The sequence below is a fragment of the Pseudophryne corroboree genome, chromosome 8 (genome assembly GCF_028390025.1).
Source record: "Pseudophryne corroboree isolate aPseCor3 chromosome 8, aPseCor3.hap2, whole genome shotgun sequence".
Classification (NCBI taxonomy): domain Eukaryota; kingdom Metazoa; phylum Chordata; class Amphibia; order Anura; family Myobatrachidae; genus Pseudophryne; species Pseudophryne corroboree.
Genome location: NC_086451.1, coordinates 162,707,080 through 162,729,895, shown reverse-complemented (window position 1 = coordinate 162,729,895; position 22,816 = coordinate 162,707,080). Strand labels below are relative to the sequence as shown.

The 22,816-nt window shown below is 42.0% G+C and overlaps 1 non-coding gene across 1 annotated transcript; it reads left to right on the top strand.

Moving 5' to 3' along the window:
- Window positions 1-13,715: 13,715 nt before the first annotated feature.
- On the top strand, window positions 13,716-13,878 carry LOC134952000 (U1 spliceosomal RNA). The gene has a single exon (XR_010184628.1). It is a non-coding gene; the product is annotated as a U1 spliceosomal RNA (small nuclear RNA).
- The last annotated feature ends 8,938 nt before the right edge of the window (window positions 13,879-22,816 follow it).

The following is a 22,816-nucleotide window of genomic DNA, read 5'->3' as shown; positions in this document are numbered from 1 at the left end:
AATGCAAAGGTACAATGCAGCTTTTCCTTGCCGATATCTCTCTTTTGCAAAGAGATAGGCATTGGAAAATTCAGGGCTATAACGTGTAGATGAAGCACTAACAGGAGGCTTTAAAATTTTCATTCTAGTGTCTTTCGTTTGGGAGAAAAATGCAAAGGTACAATGCAGCTTTTCCTTGCCGATATCTCTCTTTTGCAAAGAGATAGGCATTGGAAAATTCAGGGCTATAACGTGTAGATGAAGCACTAACAGGAGGCTTTAAAATTTTCATTCTAGTGTCTTTCGTTTGGGAGAAAAATGCAAAGGTACAATACAGCTTTTCCTTGCCGATATCTCTCTTTTGCAAAGAGATAGGCATTGGAAAATTCAGGGCTATAACGTGTAGATGAAGCACTAACAGGAGGCTTTAAAATTTTCATTCTAGTGTCCTTCGTTTGGGAGAAAAATGCCAAGGTACAATATAGCTTTTCCTTGCCGATATCTCTCTTTTGCAAAGAGATAGGCATTGGAAAATTCAGGGCTATAACGTGTAGATGAAGCACTAACAGGAGGCTTTAAAATTTTAATTCTAGTGTCCTTCGTTTGGGAGAAAAATGCAAAGGTACAATATAGCTTTTCCTTGCCGATATCTCTCTTTTGCAAAGAGATAGGCATTAGAAAATTCAGGGCTATAACGTGTAGATGAAGCACTAACAGGAGGCTTTAAAATTTTCATTCTAGTGTCCTTCGTTTGGGAGAAAAATGCAAAGGTACAATGCAGCTTTTCCTTGCCGATATCTCTCTTTTGCAAAGAGATAGGCATTGGAAAATTCAGGGCTATAACGTGTAGATGAAGCACTAACAGGAGGCTTTAAAATTTTCATTCTAGTGTCTTTCGTTTGGGAGAAAAATGCAAAGGTACAATGCAGCTTTTCCTTGCCGATATCTCTCTTTTGCAAAGAGATAGGCATTGGAAAATTCATGGCTATAACGTGTAGATGAAGCACTAACAGGAGGCTTTAAAATTTTCATTCTAGTGTCTTTCGTTTGGGAGAAAAATGCAAAGGTACAATACAGCTTTTCCTTGCCGATATCTCTCTTTTGCAAAGAGATAGGCATTGGAAAATTCAGGGCTATAACGTGTAGATGAAGCACTAACAGGAGGCTTTAAAATTTTCATTCTAGTGTCCTTCGTTTGGGAGAAAAATGCAAAGGTACAATACAGCTTTTCCTTGCCGATATCTCTCTTTTGCAAAGAGATAGGCATTGGAAAATTCAGGGCTATAACGTGTAAATGAAGCACTAACAGAAGGCTTTAAAATTTTCATTCTAGTGTCTTTCGTTTGGGAGAAAAATGCAAAGGTACAATACAGCTTTTCCTTGCCGATATCTCTCTTTTGCAAAGAGATAGGCATTGGAAAATTCAGGGCTATAACGTGTAAATGAAGCACTAACAGAAGGCTTTAAAATTTTCATTCTAGTGTCTTTCGTTTGGGAGAAAAATGCAAAGGTACAATACAGCTTTTCCTTGCCGATATCTCTCTTTTGCAAAGAGATAGGCATTGGAAAATTCAGGGCTATAACGTGTAGATGAAGCACTAACAGGAGGCTTTAAAATTTTCATTCTAGTGTCCTTCGTTTGGGAGAAAAATGCAAAGGTACAATGCAGCTTTTCCTTGCCGATATCTCTCTTTTGCAAAGAGATAGGCATTGGAAAATTTGGGGCTATAACGTGTAGACGAAGCACTAACAGGAGGCTTTACAATTTTCATTCTAGTGTCCTTCGTTTGGGAGAAAAATGCAAAGGTACAATGCAGCTTTTCCTTGCCGATATCTCTCTTTTGCAAAGAGATAGGCATTGGAAAATTCAGGGCTATAACGTGTAGATGAAGCACTAACAGGAGGCTTTAAAATTTTCATTCTAGTGTCTTTCGTTTGGGAGAAAAATGCAAAGGTACAATGCAGCTTTTCCTTGCCGATATCTCTCTTTTGCAAAGAGATAGGCATTGGAAAATTCAGGGCTATAACGTGTAGATGAAGCACTAACAGGAGGCTTTAAAATTTTCATTCTAGTGTCTTTCGTTTGGGAGAAAAATGCAAAGGTACAATACAGCTTTTCCTTGCCGATATCTCTCTTTTGCAAAGAGATAGGCATTGGAAAATTCAGGGCTATAACGTGTAGATGAAGCACTAACAGGAGGCTTTAAAATTTTCATTCTAGTGTCCTTCGTTTGGGAGAAAAATGCCAAGGTACAATATAGCTTTTCCTTGCCGATATCTCTCTTTTGCAAAGAGATAGGCATTGGAAAATTCAGGGCTATAACGTGTAGATGAAGCACTAACAGGAGGCTTTAAAATTTTCATTCTAGTGTCCTTCGTTTGGGAGAAAAATGCCAAGGTACAATATAGCTTTTCCTTGCCGATATCTCTCTTTTGCAAAGAGATAGGCATTGGAAAATTCAGGGCTATAACGTGTAGATGAAGCACTAACAGGAGGCTTTAACATTTTCATTCTAGTGTCCTTCGTTTGGGAGAAAAATGCCAAGGTACAATATAGCTTTTCCTTGCCGATATCTCTCTTTTGCAAAGAGATAGGCATTAGAAAATTAAGGGCTATAACGTGTAGATGAAGCACTAACAGGAGGCTTTAAAATTTTCATTCTAGTGTCCTTCGTTTGGGAGAAAAATGCAAAGGTACAATGCAGCTTTTCCTTGCCGATATCTCTCTTTTGCAAAGAGATAGGCATTGGAAAATTCAGGGCTATAACGTGTAGATGAAGCACTAACAGGAGGCTTTAAAATTTTCATTCTAGTGTCTTTCGTTTGGGAGAAAAATGCAAAGGTACAATACAGCTTTTCCTTGCCGATATCTCTCTTTTGCAAAGAGATAGGCATTGGAAAATTCAGGGCTATAACGTGTAGATGAAGCACTAACAGGAGGCTTTAAAATTTTCATTCTAGTGTCTTTCGTTTGGGAGAAAAATGCAAAGGTACAATACAGCTTTTCCTTGCCGATATCTCTCTTTTGCAAAGAGATAGGCATTGGAAAATTCAGGGCTATAACGTGTAGATGAAGCACTAACAGGAGGCTTTAAAATTTTCATTCTAGTGTCCTTCGTTTGGGAGAAAAATGCCAAGGTACAATATAGCTTTTCCTTGCCGATATCTCTCTTTTGCAAAGAGATAGGCATTGGAAAATTCAGGGCTATAACGTGTAGATGAAGCACTAACAGGAGGCTTTAAAATTTTAATTCTAGTGTCCTTCGTTTGGGAGAAAAATGCAAAGGTACAATATAGCTTTTCCTTGCCGATATCTCTCTTTTGCAAAGAGATAGGCATTAGAAAATTCAGGGCTATTACGTGTAGATGAAGCACTAACAGGAGGCTTTAAAATTTTCATTCTAGTGTCTTTCGTTTGGGAGAAAAATGCAAAGGTACAATGCAGCTTTTCCTTGCCGATATCTCTCTTTTGCAAAGAGATAGGCATTGGAAAATTCAGGGCTATAACGTGTAGATGAAGCACTAACAGGAGGCTTTAAAATTTTCATTCTAGTGTCTTTCGTTTGGGAGAAAAATGCAAAGGTACAATACAGCTTTTCCTTGCCGATATCTCTCTTTTGCAAAGAGATAGGCATTGGAAAATTCAGGGCTATAACGTGTAGATGAAGCACTAACAGGAGGCTTTAAAATTTTCATTCTAGTGTCTTTCGTTTGGGAGAAAAATGCAAAGGTACAATACAGCTTTTCCTTGCCGATATCTCTCTTTTGCAAAGAGATAGGCATTGGAAAATTCAGGGCTATAACGTGTAGATGAAGCACTAACAGGAGGCTTTAAAATTTTCATTCTAGTGTCTTTCGTTTGGGAGAAAAATGCCAAGGTACATTGCAGCTTTTCCTTGCCGATATCTCTCTTTTGCAAAGAGATAGGCATTGGAAAATTCAGGGCTATAACGTGTAGATGAAGCACTAACAGGAGGCTTTAAAATTTTCATTCTAGTGTCCTTCGTTTGGGAGAAAAATGCCAAGGTACAATATAGCTTTTCCTTGCCGATATCTCTCTTTTGCAAAGAGATAGGCATTGGAAAATTCAGGGCTATAACGTGTAGATGAAGCACTAACAGGAGGCTTTACAATTTTAATTCTAGTGTCCTTCGTTTGGGAGAAAAATGCAAAGGTACAATATAGCTTTTCCTTGCCGATATCTCTCTTTTGCAAAGAGATAGGCATTGGAAAATTCAGGGCTATAACGTGTAGATGAAGCACTAACAGGAGGCTTTAACATTTTCATTCTAGTGTCCTTCGTTTGGGAGAAAAATGCCAAGGTACAATATAGCTTTTCCTTGCCGATATCTCTCTTTTGCAAAGAGATAGGCATTAGAAAATTAAGGGCTATAACGTGTAGATGAAGCACTAACAGGAGGCTTTAAAAATTTCATTCTAGTGTCCTTCGTTTGGGAGAAAAATGCAAAGGTACAATGCAGCTTTTCCTTGCCGATATCTCTCTTTTGCAAAGAGATAGGCATTGGAAAATTCAGGGCTATAACGTGTAGATGAAGCACTAACAGGAGGCTTTAAAATTTTCATTCTAGTGTCTTTCGTTTGGGCGAAAAATGCAAAGGTACAATGCAGCTTTTCCTTGCCGATATCTCTCTTTTGCAAAGAGATAGGCATTGGAAAATTCAGGGCTATAACGTGTAGATGAAGCACTAACAGGAGGCTTTAAAATTTTCATTCTAGTGTCTTTCGTTTGGGAGAAAAATGCAAAGGTACAATACAGCTTTTCCTTGCCGATATCTCTCTTTTGCAAAGAGATAGGCATTGGAAAATTCAGGGCTATAACGTGTAGATGAAGCACTAACAGGAGGCTTTAAAATTTTCATTCTAGTGTCCTTCGTTTGGGAGAAAAATGCCAAGGTATAATATAGCTTTTCCTTGCCGATATCTCTCTTTTGCAAAGAGATAGGCATTGGAAAATTCAGGGCTATAACGTGTAGATGAAGCACTAACAGGAGGCTTTAAAATTTTCATTCTAGTGTCCTTCGTTTGGGAGAAAAATGCCAAGGTACAATATAGCTTTTCCTTGCCGATATCTCTCATTTGCAAAGAGATAGGCATTGGAAAATTCAGGGCTATAACGTGTAGATGAAGCACTAACAGGAGGCTTTACAATTTTAATTCTAGTGTCCTACGTTTGGGAGAAAAATGCAAAGGTACAATATAGCTTTTCCTTGCCGATATCTCTCTTTTGCAAAGAGATAGGCATTGGAAAATTCAGGGCTATAACGTGTAGATGAAGCACTAACAGGAGGCTTTAACATTTTCATTCTAGTGTCCTTCGTTTGGGAGAAAAATGCCAAGGTACAATATAGCTTTTCCTTGCCGATATCTCTCTTTTGCAAAGAGATAGGCATTAGAAAATTAAGGGCTATAACGTGTAGATGAAGCACTAACAGGAGGCTTTAAAATTTTCATTCTAGTGTCCTTCGTTTGGGAGAAAAATGCAAAGGTACAATGCAGCTTTTCCTTGCCGATATCTCTCTTTTGCAAAGAGATAGGCATTGGAAAATTCAGGGCTATAACGTGTAGATGAAGCACTAACAGGAGGCTTTAAAATTTTCATTCTAGTGTCTTTCGTTTGGGAGAAAAATGCAAAGGTACAATGCAGCTTTTCCTTGCCGATATCTCTCTTTTGCAAAGAGATAGGCATTGGAAAATTCAGGGCTATAACGTGTAGATGAAGCACTAACAGGAGGCTTTAAAATTTTCATTCTAGTGTCTTTCGTTTGGGAGAAAAATGCCAAGGTACAATGCAGCTTTTCCTTGCCGATATCTCTCTTTTGCAAAGAGATAGGCATTGGAAAATTCAGGGCTATAACGTGTAGATGAAGCACTAACAGGAGGCTTTAAAATTTTCATTCTAGTGTCCTTCGTTTGGGAGAAAAATGCCAAGGTACAATATAGCTTTTCCTTGCCGATATCTCTCTTTTGCAAAGAGATAGGCATTGGAAAATTCAGGGCTATAACGTGTAGATGAAGCACTAACAGGAGGCTTTACAATTTTAATTCTAGTGTCCTTCGTTTGGGAGAAAAATGCAAAGGTACAATATAGCTTTTCCTTGCCGATATCTCTCTTTTGCAAAGAGATAGGCATTGGAAAATTCAGGGCTATAACGTGTAGATGAAGCACTAACAGGAGGCTTTAACATTTTCATTCTAGTGTCCTTCGTTTGGGAGAAAAATGCCAAGGTACAATATAGCTTTTCCTTGCCGATATCTCTCTTTTGCAAAGAGATAGGCATTAGAAAATTAAGGGCTATAACGTGTAGATGAAGCACTAACAGGAGGCTTTAAAATTTTCATTCTAGTGTCCTTCGTTTGGGAGAAAAATGCAAAGGTACAATGCAGCTTTTCCTTGCCGATATCTCTCTTTTGCAAAGAGATAGGCATTGGAAAATTCAGGGCTATAACGTGTAGATGAAGCACTAACAGGAGGCTTTAAAATTTTCATTCTAGTGTCTTTCGTTTGGGCGAAAAATGCAAAGGTACAATGCAGCTTTTCCTTGCCGATATCTCTCTTTTGCAAAGAGATAGGCATTGGAAAATTCAGGGCTATAACGTGTAGATGAAGCACTAACAGGAGGCTTTAAAATTTTCATTCTAGTGTCTTTCGTTTGGGAGAAAAATGCAAAGGTACAATACAGCTTTTCCTTGCCGATATCTCTCTTTTGCAAAGAGATAGGCATTGGAAAATTCAGGGCTATAACGTGTAGATGAAGCACTAACAGGAGGCTTTAAAATTTTCATTCTAGTGTCCTTCGTTTGGGAGAAAAATGCCAAGGTATAATATAGCTTTTCCTTGCCGATATCTCTCTTTTGCAAAGAGATAGGCATTGGAAAATTCAGGGCTATAACGTGTAGATGAAGCACTAACAGGAGGCTTTAAAATTTTCATTCTAGTGTCCTTCGTTTGGGAGAAAAATGCCAAGGTACAATATAGCTTTTCCTTGCCGATATCTCTCATTTGCAAAGAGATAGGCATTGGAAAATTCAGGGCTATAACGTGTAGATGAAGCACTAACAGGAGGCTTTACAATTTTAATTCTAGTGTCCTACGTTTGGGAGAAAAATGCAAAGGTACAATATAGCTTTTCCTTGCCGATATCTCTCTTTTGCAAAGAGATAGGCATTGGAAAATTCAGGGCTATAACGTGTAGATGAAGCACTAACAGGAGGCTTTAACATTTTCATTCTAGTGTCCTTCGTTTGGGAGAAAAATGCCAAGGTACAATATAGCTTTTCCTTGCCGATATCTCTCTTTTGCAAAGAGATAGGCATTAGAAAATTAAGGGCTATAACGTGTAGATGAAGCACTAACAGGAGGCTTTAAAATTTTCATTCTAGTGTCCTTCGTTTGGGAGAAAAATGCAAAGGTACAATGCAGCGTTTCCTTGCCGATATCTCTCTTTTGCAAAGAGATAGGCATTGGAAAATTCAGGGCTATAACGTGTAGATGAAGCACTAACAGGAGGCTTTAAAATTTTCATTCTAGTGTCTTTCGTTTGGGAGAAAAATGCAAAGGTACAATGCAGCTTTTCCTTGCCGATATCTCTCTTTTGCAAAGAGATAGGCATTGGAAAATTCAGGGCTATAACGTGTAGATGAAGCACTAACAGGAGGCTTTAAAATTTTCATTCTAGTGTCTTTCGTTTGGGAGAAAAATGCAAAGGTACAATACAGCTTTTCCTTGCCGATATCTCTCTTTTGCAAAGAGATAGGCATTGGAAAATTCAGGGCTATAACGTGTAGATGAAGCACTAACAGGAGGCTTTAAAATTTTCATTCTAGTGTCCTTCGTTTGGGAGAAAAATGCCAAGGTACAATATAGCTTTTCCTTGCCGATATCTCTCTTTTGCAAAGAGATAGGCATTGGAAAATTCAGGGCTATAACGTGTAGATGAAGCACTAACAGGAGGCTTTAAAATTTTAATTCTAGTGTCCTTCGTTTGGGAGAAAAATGCAAAGGTACAATATAGCTTTTCCTTGCCGATATCTCTCTTTTGCAAAGAGATAGGCATTAGAAAATTCAGGGCTATAACGTGTAGATGAAGCACTAACAGGAGGCTTTAACATTTTCATTCTAGTGTCCTTCGTTTGGGAGAAAAATGCACAGGTACAATGCAGCTTTTCCTTGCCGATATCTCTCTTTTGCAAAGAGATAGGCATTGGAAAATTCAGGGCTATAACGTGTAGATGAAGCACTAACAGGAGGCTTTAAAATTTTCATTCTAGTGTCCTTCGTTTGGGAGAAAAATGCCAAGGTACAATGCAGCTTTTCCTTGCCGATATCTCTCTTTTGCAAAGAGATAGGCATTGGAAAATTCAGGGCTATAACGTGTAGATGAAGCACTAACAGGAGGCTTTAAAATTTTCATTCTAGTGTCCTTCGTTTGGGAGAAAAATGCCAAGGTACAATATAGCTTTTCCTTGCCGATATCTCTCTTTTGCAAAGAGATAGGCATTGGAAAATTCAGGGCTATAACGTGTAGATGAAGCACTAACAGGAGGCTTTACAATTTTAATTCTAGTGTCCTTCGTTTGGGAGAAAAATGCAAAGGTACAATATAGATTTTCCTTGCCGATATCTCTCTTTTGCAAAGAGATAGGCATTGGAAAATTCAGGGCTATAACGTGTAGATGAAGCACTAACAGGAGGCTTTAACATTTTCATTCTAGTGTCCTTCGTTTGGGAGAAAAATGCCAAGGTACAATATAGCTTTTCCTTGCCGATATCTCTCTTTTGCAAAGAGATAGGCATTGGAAAATTCAGGGCTATAACGTGTAGATGAAGCACTAACAGGAGGCTTTAAAATTTTCATTCTAGTGTCTTTCGTTTGGGAGAAAAATGCAAAGGTACAATGCAGCTTTTCCTTGCCGATATCTCTCTTTTGCAAAGAGATAGGCATTGGAAAATTCAGGGCTATAACGTGTAGATGAAGCACTAACAGGAGGCTTTAAAATTTTCATTCTAGTGTCTTTCGTTTGGGAGAAAAATGCAAAGGTACAATACAGCTTTTCCTTGCCGATATCTCTCTTTTGCAAAGAGATAGGCATTGGAAAATTCAGGGCTATAACGTGTAGATGAAGCACTAACAGGAGGCTTTAAAATTTTCATTCTAGTGTCCTTCGTTTGGGAGAAAAATGCCAAGGTACAATATAGCTTTTCCTTGCCGATATCTCTCTTTTGCAAAGAGATAGGCATTGGAAAATTCAGGGCTATAACGTGTAGATGAAGCACTAACAGGAGGCTTTAAAATTTTAATTCTAGTGTCCTTCGTTTGGGAGAAAAATGCAAAGGTACAATATAGCTTTTCCTTGCCGATATCTCTCTTTTGCAAAGAGATAGGCATTAGAAAATTCAGGGCTATAACGTGTAGATGAAGCACTAACAGGAGGCTTTAACATTTTCATTCTAGTGTCCTTCGTTTGGGAGAAAAATGCACAGGTACAATGCAGCTTTTCCTTGCCGATATCTCTCTTTTGCAAAGAGATAGGCATTGGAAAATTCAGGGCTATAACGTGTAGATGAAGCACTAACAGGAGGCTTTAAAATTTTTATTCTAGTGTCCTTCGTTTGGGAGAAAAATGCCAAGGTACAATGCAGCTTTTCCTTGCCGATATCTCTCTTTTGCAAAGAGATAGGCATTGGAAAATTCAGGGCTATAACGTGTAGATGAAGCACTAACAGGAGGCTTTAAAATTTTCATTCTAGTGTCCTTCGTTTGGGAGAAAAATGCCAAGGTACAATATAGCTTTTCCTTGCCGATATCTCTCTTTTGCAAAGAGATAGGCATTGGAAAATTCAGGGCTATAACGTGTAGATGAAGCACTAACAGGAGGCTTTACAATTTTAATTCTAGTGTCCTTCGTTTGGGAGAAAAATGCAAAGGTACAATATAGCTTTTCCTTGCCGATATCTCTCTTTTGCAAAGAGATAGGCATTGGAAAATTCAGGGCTATAACGTGTAGATGAAGCACTAACAGGAGGCTTTAACATTTTCATTCTAGTGTCCTTCGTTTGGGAGAAAAATGCCAAGGTACAATATAGCTTTTCCTTGCCGATATCTCTCTTTTGCAAAGAGATAGGCATTAGAAAATTAAGGGCTATAACGTGTAGATGAAGCACTAACAGGAGGCTTTAAAATTTTCATTCTAGTGTCCTTCGTTTGGGAGAAAAATGCAAAGGTACAATGCAGCTTTTCCTTGCCGATATCTCTCTTTTGCAAAGAGATAGGCATTGGAAAATTCAGGGCTATAACGTGTAGATGAAGCACTAACAGGAGGCTTTAAAATTTTCATTCTAGTGTCTTTCGTTTGGGAGAAAAATGCAAAGGTACAATGCAGCTTTTCCTTGCCGATATCTCTCTTTTGCAAAGAGATAGGCATTGGAAAATTCAGGGCTATAACGTGTAGATGAAGCACTAACAGGAGGCTTTAAAATTTTCATTCTAGTGTCTTTCGTTTGGGAGAAAAATGCAAAGGTACAATACAGCTTTTCCTTGCCGATATCTCTCTTTTGCAAAGAGATAGGCATTGGAAAATTCAGGGCTATAACGTGTAGATGAAGCACTAACAGGAGGCTTTAAAATTTTCATTCTAGTGTCCTTCGTTTGGGAGAAAAATGCCAAGGTATAATATAGCTTTTCCTTGCCGATATCTCTCTTTTGCAAAGAGATAGGCATTGGAAAATTCAGGGCTATAACGTGTAGATGAAGCACTAACAGGAGGCTTTAAAATTTTCATTCTAGTGTCCTTCGTTTGGGAGAAAAATGCCAAGGTACAATATAGCTTTTCCTTGCCGATATCTCTCTTTTGCAAAGAGATAGGCATTGGAAAATTCAGGGCTATAACGTGTAGATGAAGCACTAACAGGAGGCTTTACAATTTTAATTCTAGTGTCCTTCGTTTGGGAGAAAAATGCCAAGGTACAATATAGCTTTTCCTTGCCGATATCTCTCTTTTGCAAAGAGATAGGCATTAGAAAATTAAGGGCTATAACGTGTAGATGAAGCACTAACAGGAGGCTTTAAAATTTTCATTCTAGTGTCCTTCGTTTGGGAGAAAAATGCAAAGGTACAATGCAGCTTTTCCTTGCCGATATCTCTCTTTTGCAAAGAGATAGGCATTGGAAAATTCAGGGCTATAACGTGTAGATGAAGCACTAACAGGAGGCTTTAAAATTTTCATTCTAGTGTCTTTCGTTTGGGAGAAAAATGCAAAGGTACAATGCAGCTTTTCCTTGCCGATATCTCTCTTTTGCAAAGAGATAGGCATTGGAAAATTCAGGGCTATAACGTGTAGATGAAGCACTAACAGGAGGCTTTAAAATTTTCATTCTAGTGTCTTTCGTTTGGGAGAAAAATGCAAAGGTACAATACAGCTTTTCCTTGCCGATATCTCTCTTTTGCAAAGAGATAGGCATTGGAAAATTCAGGGCTATAACGTGTAGATGAAGCACTAACAGGAGGCTTTAAAATTTTCATTCTAGTGTCCTTCGTTTGGGAGAAAAATGCCAAGGTACAATATAGCTTTTCCTTGCCGATATCTCTCTTTTGCAAAGAGATAGGCATTGGAAAATTCAGGGCTATAACGTGTAGATGAAGCACTAACAGGAGGCTTTAAAATTTTAATTCTAGTGTCCTTCGTTTGGGAGAAAAATGCAAAGGTACAATATAGCTTTTCCTTGCCGATATCTCTCTTTTGCAAAGAGATAGGCATTAGAAAATTCAGGGCTATAACGTGTAGATGAAGCACTAACAGGAGGCTTTAAAATTTTCATTCTAGTGTCCTTCGTTTGGGAGAAAAATGCAAAGGTACAATGCAGCTTTTCCTTGCCGATATCTCTCTTTTGCAAAGAGATAGGCATTGGAAAATTCAGGGCTATAACGTGTAGATGAAGCACTAACAGGAGGCTTTAAAATTTTCATTCTAGTGTCTTTCGTTTGGGAGAAAAATGCAAAGGTACAATGCAGCTTTTCCTTGCCGATATCTCTCTTTTGCAAAGAGATAGGCATTGGAAAATTCATGGCTATAACGTGTAGATGAAGCACTAACAGGAGGCTTTAAAATTTTCATTCTAGTGTCTTTCGTTTGGGAGAAAAATGCAAAGGTACAATACAGCTTTTCCTTGCCGATATCTCTCTTTTGCAAAGAGATAGGCATTGGAAAATTCAGGGCTATAACGTGTAGATGAAGCACTAACAGGAGGCTTTAAAATTTTCATTCTAGTGTCCTTCGTTTGGGAGAAAAATGCAAAGGTACAATACAGCTTTTCCTTGCCGATATCTCTCTTTTGCAAAGAGATAGGCATTGGAAAATTCAGGGCTATAACGTGTAAATGAAGCACTAACAGAAGGCTTTAAAATTGTCATTCTAGTGTCTTTCGTTTGGGAGAAAAATGCAAAGGTACAATACAGCTTTTCCTTGCCGATATCTCTCTTTTGCAAAGAGATAGGCATTGGAAAATTCAGGGCTATAACGTGTAAATGAAGCACTAACAGAAGGCTTTAAAATTTTCATTCTAGTGTCTTTCGTTTGGGAGAAAAATGCAAAGGTACAATACAGCTTTTCCTTGCCGATATCTCTCTTTTGCAAAGAGATAGGCATTGGAAAATTCAGGGCTATAACGTGTAGATGAAGCACTAACAGGAGGCTTTAAAATTTTCATTCTAGTGTCTTTCGTTTGGGAGAAAAATGCAAAGGTACAATGCAGCTTTTCCTTGCCGATATCTCTCTTTTGCCAATATCTCTCTTTTGCAAAGAGCTGCGCATTGGAAAATTCAGGGCTATGCCGTGTAGATGATGGCCTAACAGGAGGCTTTAAAATTTTCTTTCTAGTGTCCTTCGTTTGGGAGAAAAATGCAAAGGTACAAGACAGCTTTTCCTTGCCAATATCTCTCTTTTGCAAAGAGCTGCGCATTGGAAAATTCAGGGCTATGCCGTGTAGATGATGGCCTAATAGGAGGCTTTAAAATTTTCTTTCAAGTGTCCTTCGTTTGTGAGAAAAATGCAAAGGTACAAGACAGCTTTTCCTTGCCAATATCTCTCTTTTGCAAAGAGCTACGCATTGGAAAATTCAGGGCAATACCGTGTAGATGAAGCACTAACAGGAGGCTTTAAAATTTTCATTCTAGTGTCCTTCGTTTGGGAGAAAAATCCAATGGTACAAGACAGCTTTTCCTTGCCAATATCTCTCTTTTGCAGAGAGCTGTGCATTGGAAAATTCAGGGCTATGCCGTGTAGATGATGGCCTAACAGGAGGCTTTAAAATTTTCTTTCTAGTGTCCTTCGTTTGGGAGAAAAATGCAAAGGTACAAGACAGCTTTTCCTTGCCAATATCTCTCTTTTGCAAAGAGCTACGCATTGGAAAATTCAGGGCTATGTCGTGTAGATGATGGCCTAACAGGAGGCTTTAAAATTTTCTTTCTAGTGTCCTTCGTTTGGGAGAAAAATGCAAAGGTACAAGACAGCTTTTCCTTGCCAATATCTCTCTTTTGCAAAGAGCTGCGCATTGAAATATTCAGGGCTATACCGTGTAGATGAAGCACTAACAGGAGGCTTTAAAATTTTCATTCTAGTGTTCTTCGTTTCGAGAGTTTCCTTGTGCTGCCTCAGTTGGATCTCCTTCACTTGACAGGGGGGTGCCCGAGCAGCGACCCTCCCCAGCTCTAGCCCAACTCCTACTTACCTGCCAGGTGAGATACTATGATCATGAAGGTGCTTCTCCCAGGGCAAGGCTCACCCATTGCACTCTGGGTGTGCTGCTCCTGCGATTTCCCCAAATGTGGGAAACTTGACTGCATAATTTGTGTTTCCCCTGGTCGGCTCTCGTATAATTCAGATCTCTTTGTCTCAGGTCTCTCTCCAGCCTAGTTTGCTGTCTGTTTCCACTTCTCTTTTCTTGAGCCGCTCCCTTCTATGCCCTTGCGCACTATCCTGACTTCTCCCGTCTGCTTAATTTGTGCCTTCCAACGCACAATGCGAACTACAGGTAGTGCTGCAGGGCCCACACCCTTTTACTTGCCTTACAGATCAGCTCTGGAGCTGTTACAGTGCCCAGCTGCTGCAAGAAATCAGCTTGAATGCTTCAGGGGCTGGGGCATAGCCAACATGAGCCCCACACCGAAGGAGGGTGGAGGTGTTTAATGCGAACTAGGGGTCATCCAAGCGCCGCAAAAGGCTGCCATGCCCTGCACGCCCCTTTTCTCTTTTCATATGCAGATGTAGGTCCCTGCGGCCCTGGCATTACCGCTCCAACTAGTCACCCCTGGCCGGGGTTCCCTGGAGGAGTGGGGACCCCTTAAATCAAGAGGTTCCTCCCCTCGAGGCACCCAAGGGCCAGAGGTGAAGCCCGAGGCTGTCCCCAGCACCCCTGGGTGGTGGGTGCCGGGCTGATAGCCATGTGTGTAAAAAAAGAATATTGTTTTTTTTTTTTTTAGAACTACAAGGCCCAGCAAGCCTCCCCCGCTTGCTGGTACTTGGAGAACCTCAAGTACCAGCAGGCAGGGAAATAACGGGCTTGCTGGTACCTGTAGTTCTACAACTACAAAAAATACCCAAATAAAAACACACACACACACAGCGTGACAGTAAAATTATTGAGACAGGCTGTAGCATGTGGGTGCATGTAACCCTATAAAAGTGATGGATTGGGTGACTATTACAATACCCACTGTTGCTGTCTGAAAAATTATGGATTTATAGATTGCTCTGCCGAGACATGTTTTTTTCTAAAATGCACCACAGGTATGGATGGATAGTATACTTGACAACACAGAGGTAGGTAGAGCAGTGGCCTACTGTACCGTACTGCTATATATTATATTATTTATTATTATTATTATTATCCTTTATTTATATGGCGCCACAAGGGTTCCGCAGTGCCCAATTACAGAGTACATAAACAAATAATCAAACAGGAAAACAGCAACTTACAGTTGACGACAATATAGGACAAGTACAGGGTAAATAAACATAGCTACATCAGCAGATGACACTGGAATAAGTATCAGGTGGCAGAAGACTGCTGGATTTGGTGCAGCTGAAGATTATTAAAGTAAGAAAAGAGTAAGCACATGAGGGAAGAGGGCTCTGCTCGTGAGAGCTTACATTCTAAAAGGGAGGGGTAGACAGACAGGGGTGAGACAGATGGGGTACATAGAGAGCGTGGAACAGAGGTTTAGGATGAGATTTGGCTGGGTTTGGTGAAGAAGTGGGTCTTGAGAGCCCGTTTGAAGTTTTGTAGAGAGGTGGAGAGTCTGAGGGGGAGAGGTAGGGAATTCCAGAGAAGTGGTGCAGCACGTGAAAAATCTTGGAGGTAGGAGTGGGAGGAAGTAATCCGTAGGCAGGAGTCGGTGTGCATTAGCAGAGCGAAGAGGACGGGTGGGAGTGTAAAGCGAGATAAGATCAGAGATGTAGATGGGAGAGGAGTGGGTGAGGGCTTTGTAAGCAAGTGTGAGATGTCTTCTGCCGCCTCTGAAGTCTTCTTTTCTTCTCATACTCACCCGGCTTCTATCTTCCGGCTCTGCGAGGGGGACGGAGGCGCGGCTCTGGGACGGACGGCGAGGGTGAGATCCTGCGTACCAATCCCTCTGGAGCTAATGGTGTCCAGTAGCCTAAGAAGCAGGACCTTGCAACTCAGAGAGTAGGGCTGCTTCTCTCCCCTCAGTCCCTCGATGAGGGAGTCTGTTGCCAGCAGTGCTCCCTGAAAATTAAAAACCTAACAAAATACTTTCTGTCAGAAAGCTCAGGAGAGCTCCTGAAAAGCACCCAGTCTCCACTGGGCACAGTATCAAACTGAGGTCTGGAGGAGGGGCATAGAGGGAGGAGCCAGTGCACACCCAGAACTAAAGTCTTTCTTAAAGTGCCCATGTCTCCTGCGGAGCCCGTCTATCCCCATGGTCCTTACGGAGTCCCCAGCATCCTCTAGGACTTTAGAGAAAATAGGATTTTAATACCTACTGGTAAATCCTTTTCTCTTAGTCCGTAGAGGATGCTGGGCACCCGTCCCAGTGCGTACTGTGTCTGCAGTTATTAAATGGCCCTTAACTCCAGAACATTTATGTGGAGACAACTTTCCTGACTTGACCATCTTCCTTGGATGTTTTCCCCCTGTGTGACTGCTCCCCAGCCTCGGAGGGTTGCATCCGTGGTCCCTAGGATCCCGTCCTGGATCCCAAACCATCGCCCCTCTAGGTGGTGAGAACTGTGCAGCCACCAATGGAGTGAGATTCTGGTCTTGGAAGACAGGATTATCCTCCGGTGCATGTGTAGGTGGGATCCGGACCACTTGTCCAACAGGTCCCACTGGAACACTCTGGCATGGAGCCTGCCAAACTGAATGGCCTCGTAGGCCGCAACCATCTTCCCCAGCAACCGAATGCATTGATGGATTAACACTCTTGCTGGTTTCAGAATTTGTTTGACCAGACTCTGGATCTCCAGAGCCATTCCACTAGAAAAAAACCTCTTCTGTGTCCAGTATCACTCCCAAAAACAACAACCGCGTCATTAGGACCAACTGCGATTTTGGCAAGTTTAGGAGCCAACCATGTTGTTAAAGAACTGTCAGGGAGAGTAGATGTTTTGCACCAACTGGTACCGGGATCTCGCCTTTATCAGGAGATCATCCAAGTACGGGATAATTGTGACTCCTTGCTTGCGAAGGAGAACCATCATTTCCGCCATCACCCTGGTGAAAATCCTCGGAGCCGTGGACAGACCAAACGGCAACGTCTGAAATTGGTAATGACAATCCTGTATTGCAAACCTCAGGTAGCTTGATGCAGTGGCTAAATGGGAACATGTAAGTAGGCATCCTTTATGTCTACCAAAACCATGAAATCTCCTTTATCCCCCGGACTGGAGATCACTACCCTGAGAGATTCCATCTTGAAATTGAATTTCTTTAGGTAGAAATTAAGGGATTTCAGATTTAAGATTGGTCTGACTGAGCCGTCCGGCTTCGGGACCACGAAGAGGCTTGAATAAAAACCTTCTCCCTGCTGACTAAGGCTGATTTGAACAATCGGTGAGGGGGAACTTCTTGAAACCCCAGTTTGTACCCTTGGGACACTATTTGTAAAACCCACGAGTCCAGGTCCGAATGAATCCAGAACTGACTGAAGAGTTTTAGACGTGCCCCCCAGTGGCGGAACTAGCGAGCAGTGGGCCCATGTGCGACAAAATGGCTTGGGCCCCCCCCCCCCCCATCCCATCCCATCCAAGTCCACCCCCTCACCCCTGGAGAGGATCTGGTGAGGGGGGCCTGCTCAGGGAAGTGGATACCTAGCAACAGTGCCGTAACTAGACATTTTAGCAGTGTGTGCAAGAAACGGCATTGGAGCCCCACCCCTGCATGCAAAACAGGGGCAGTGCGCGCCGTAGGCGCGCGCAAAAAAACATAGTGGCGTGGCTTCGTGGTTAAGGGGTGTGGCCACAAAATAATACCAATTCATAAAACGGTGCACAGTAGTCTCCATTATTCAAATTACGCCGCACAGTAGCACCACTACACCAGGTAGAGACCCTTTTACACCTTACGGCGGACAGATTCCTCTTTTTACACATTACAGCAGACAGCGTCCTCTTTTTACACATTACAGCAGACAGCGTCCCCTTTTTACACATTACGGCAGACAGCATCCCCCTTTTTTACACAACGGCAGACAGTGTGCCCTTGTTACACATAGCGGCAGACAGCGTACATTTTTTTCACATAACGGCAGACAGCCTGCCCTTGTTAAACATAGTGGCAGACAGCGTACACTTTATACACATAACGGCAGACAGCCTGCCCTTGTTAAACATAGCGGCAGACAGCGTACACTTTTTTCACATAACAGCAGTCAGCCTGCCCTTGTTACACATAATGGCAGACATCGTACACTTTTTACACATTACAGCAGACAGCTTGCCCTTGTTACACATTACAGCAGACAGCTTGCCCTTGTTACACATTATGGCAGACAGCGTGCCCTTGTTACACATTACGGCAGACAGCATCCCCCTTGTTACACATTACGGCAGGCAGATTCCCCCTTGTTACACATTGCGGCAAGCAGATTCCCCCTTTTTACACATTGCGGCAAGCAGCTTCCCCCTTTTTACACATTGCGGCAGGCAGATTCCCCCTTTTTACACATTGCGGCAGGCAGTCCCCCTTTTTACACATAGCTGCAGGCAGATTCCCCCTTTTTACACATAGCGGCAGGCAGATTCCCCCTTTTTACACATTGCGGCAGGCAGTCCCCCTTTTTACACATAGCTGCAGGCAGATTCCCCCTTTTAACACATAGCTGCAGGCAGATTCCCCCCTTTTACACATAGCTGCAGGCAGATTCCCCCTTTTTACACATAGCGGCAGGCAGATTCCCCCTTTTTACACATAGCGGCAGGCAGATTCCCCCTTTTTACACATAGCGGCAGGCAGATTCCCCCTTTTTACACATAGCGGCAGGCAGTCCCAACAAAGAAAGAAAGAGACGAAAGAAAGAAAGAAAGAAAGAAAGAAAGAAAGAAAGAAAGAAAGAAAGAAAGAAAGAAAGAAAGAAAGAAAGAAAGAAAAAAAGAAAGAAAGAAAGAAAGAAAGAAAGAAGAATTATACTTACCCTCTCCGCTGGCTCAGGCTCCTCGTGCAGCTTGACGATTCCCGGGCAGTAGAGAAGGAGGAGGAGGGAGGTGGAGGAGGGAGCCGCAGCAGCGCTGTGTTATTGGTGGAGGCGCTGCTGCTGCTGCCCCTCTGCTTCACTATAGGCTGTTCTCGGAAGACAGCCTATAGTGAAGCAGAGGGGCAGCAGCAGCGCCTCCACCAGTAACAAAGCGCTGCTGCGGCTCCTTCCTTCACCTCCCTCCTCCTCCTCCTCCCCCCCGTGCCGCTGCTCCTCTCATCTCCAAGCGACCCTCCTCCCTCTTCGTGTGTTACAGAGGTGGCAGCGTGTCTGGTGCTGCGGCTGCTGCCCGTAGTGCCCTGGCCTGATCTGTTCGTTACGACGGGCGGGCGGCGGGAGTCGCAGGACGCAGACCCGACGGGAGCGCTGGTGTGCGGCTGCGGCATGATACAATGAGTCATTGTGACTCATTGTAATGCCGGCGGCTGTGGGCCCTTGAGTGCGGCGGGGCCCCAGTGCAATGCACTGCCTGCCCTGCCAGTAGTTCCGCCCCTGGTGCCCCCCACTGGTGTGGGCTCCTGCAAGAGAGCCCCAGCGTCATGCAGTGGATTTGGCAGAAGCAGAGGACTCTGCTCCTGCGATCTTGAAGAGGCTTCTTGGAGTCAGCATCAGCATTCCCTTGGTGAATCCACAATGCCCTCCTATCCGAGACTGCCATGAAATTGGCCCGTGAGCACTTGTGCCCGGTGTAGGATTTTTAAATATGTGTAGTTTACTGTATGCAAGGGTTTAAAACCTTTTAGGAACTGATATCTAAGGTGTATTACATGTAGTTTAAAAAAAACAAAAAAGGTTTATTTTATGGCAGTAGTTTCCAAACTGGGGTTCTTGCACTGGTAGCATAGTTTGGTGGTCCAGGACCAATTAAAATTATTTATACTTTATTAAATTGGCAAAACCATTCCCTCACAACATAACTGAACCTGAGGATGACATGCTATAAACACAATTTACTTAATTTTATATTTTTTTCTGAATTTCTCAATAAAAAAAACTTTGGCCTAGGGGTGCCGTGAAACAAATTTTGATACTATTTATTTATATAGTGCTCTTTCTCCAACAGGACTCAAGGCGCTTGAGATATGGCTTCTGGAACTGAACACAGGATTCTAAATGTGGCTGTACCAAGGACCTATACAGTGGCATTACAGGTTGAGTATCCCTTATCCAAAATGCTTGGGACCAGAGGAATTTTGGATATCGGATTTTTCTGTATTTTGGAATAATTGCATACCATAACGAGATATTATGGTGATGGGACCTAAATCTAAGCACAGAATGCATTTATGTTTCATATATACCATATACACACAGCCTGAAGGTCATTTTAGCCAATATTTTTTATAACTTTGTGCATTAAACAAAGTGTGTGTACATTCACAGAATTCATTTATGTGTCATATACACCTTATACACACAGTCTGAAGTTCATTTAATACAATATTTTTAATAACTTTGAGTATTAAACAAAGTTTGTGTACACTGAGCCATCAAAAAACAAAGGTTTCACTATCTCAGTCTCACTCAAAAAAGTCCGTATTTCGGAATATTCCGTATTTCGGAATATTTGGATATGGGATACTCAACCTGTATTACTTTTTTCTGCTACTGGTTCTTTACCTATGCAAACAAGCATCTGACTTGCCTTTCCTATTGCTTTGTTACATTGCTCACCTGAAATAGTAATACTTAGATAGCTTTCCTCTTGCCATTATAATGCCCTTAATATTATAGTTAGCCTTTGTATTTTTGAGACGTGTATGATTTTGCATTTTTTGGCATTAAATGTTGCCATGTTCTTGACCATTCCTCTAGTCCAGGGGCGGAACTGCCAGAGACAACGGAGTCAGTTGCCGCCGGGCTCCAGCCCTAAAGGGGCTTCCTCCATTGCCCTCCGGCTGTTACGTGCCCTTCCTACTAAATAGACAAAGGCGCTACCAGCAGGGTCTCGCAGTTTGTACATTCCATGCCGTAACACCCTTCTTTCCACCTTTTTAAAGACCCAGCCCAGCAGCCTCGCCGCTGCCACCACCGCTAGCTGCAGCACTGCCAGCGGTGGGGTGCCCCTGCTTCTTCTCACACCACAGATAGCTGGGCAGCACTGCAACTGCCTGCCTGATTGCTCCGCCCCCTTCCGGCTCCCAAGCACCTCTGCTGCCCAGTGATCCAGGAGCCTGCTGCTAGGAAGAAGTGGCCGAGCTTCAGCAAGCGAGTCTGGACACTGGCGGAGGAAGCCATGATAACCAGATAATGGGGAGTGGAGAGCCAGTTCCAAGGTAATACTTTATACAGCTGGTTGAGATCCTGGTCGGTGGATATGGATTCCAAGAAAACCCTGGAGGTGCTTCCTTTCAAGGGAGACACTCTCTTTGGAGAAGACCTCAATAAGATTGTAGCTGATCTGGCTACTGCTAAAACAGCTTGCCTACCTAGTATGACTCCTACCACGCAGAAGGCTAAAAGTACTTTCCCTTGGCCCTTTCATCCTCAAGGTAAAGCGTACCCAAGGTCAGGCATACCCAAAGCAAGCTCATGCTTCCAGACCTGCCAAGCCCAGACTGAAGCAAGCCTGGGCTGCCCATCAGCCTGCTTCCAAAACGGACAAGCCTGCCGCATGACGGTGCAGGCCTCCCTCTGGGGGATCCCAGGGTGGGGGGCCCGACTTCTAGGTTTGGCATAATTCTAAGCTAGAGAATTCTGTTTGGAGCTCACCTTGTACTTTGTGAAGAAATAATCAGCATTGTGGCTGAGCAGATACATGTAGTGTGTGGCTGCAAACTGCATGGATCTGCTGCGTTGTAATGCTGATACTTTTTTTTTCAAAGTACCAATAGCTTCATATAATGTTCACAATTTTTATGCAGGATCAAATAGCTCAATAGGTAGGGTGTTTGATTAGAATTCAACAGGTTATAGGTTTGAATCCTGGGTATGGTAGTTTGAGATGTGTTATTTAATAAAGTATGTTGTTCTGACTGCCGGCATCCTATCACCAGGGATATCATACTAAATAAATGGAGTTGATCAATTTTTTTAAATTTTTTTTTTAAACTAGGGACAATTTCCAGATACTTTTCTTTATAACTGAGATTGCCCCCTGGAACTTCACATCAGTTGACAACTATGCATGAGTGGGCAGTGCTTGCTCTGGATCTGCCCACCCATTTATGTGCCGTCATAAAAGAAAGCACAACTGACAGTTATCCTGGGCGTACACTACACAATTATCTGTCAGGCTATCTATCCAGTCTGGATGGATGGAATGAAAATCTGGTAATGTATAGGAGCAAATGTCAATTAACCATTTGCTCCCAAACACTAGAAAAGTGGTCAAAAATGGTCATTACACAAATTGGTTAAACCCAAAATTTAACCAATTTGTTTAGGGGACCATTTTTGTCCATTTTCTAGTGTTTGAGAGTAAATCGTTGATGGTCATTTGCTCACATAGATAACCGGATTTCTATTCCAACCAGCCAGTGTTGGAGATATGGTCTGCCAGATTACATAATGCATACCAGAGCCATAACTAGACTTTTTGGTGCCCTGTGACAGATAATTATATGCCCCCCCCCCTCCCCATTTTTGCAATATGGACAAAAGGCGCATGCCTTGTGGGGAAGGGGCATAACAAGATTGGTCTCAGAGAAAGCACATGAGATATGAAGATATATCTAGTATACTTGACACTCAATGGTTTGTGGTATTGCCGGGGTGCCCTCCTTAAATGCATATACAGTCACACATGGCGTGTTTGTGCAAATGGCATATCAGCAGTCAGCACTAACTGGTGACATGCCATTTGTACAAGTAAGCCATGTGTGACTAGTATATAAACATACTTTATTAAATAACACCTCAAACTATCATACCCAGGATTCAAACCTATAACCTGTTGAATTCTAATCAAATACCCTACCCATTGAGCTACTTGATCCTGCATCTATTTTAACCTCCAAAAACAGATTCAGTTGCATTTTCCAGCGTGTTTTGTTTGCGCCTTTGCAAATGTCTTACATCGACAAACTTATTTAGTACTATTTTGCAAATAGGGTTACATTGTCGCAACATTGTGTTCCCTAATTGCTTGATTTATTTAAATGCAACAATTG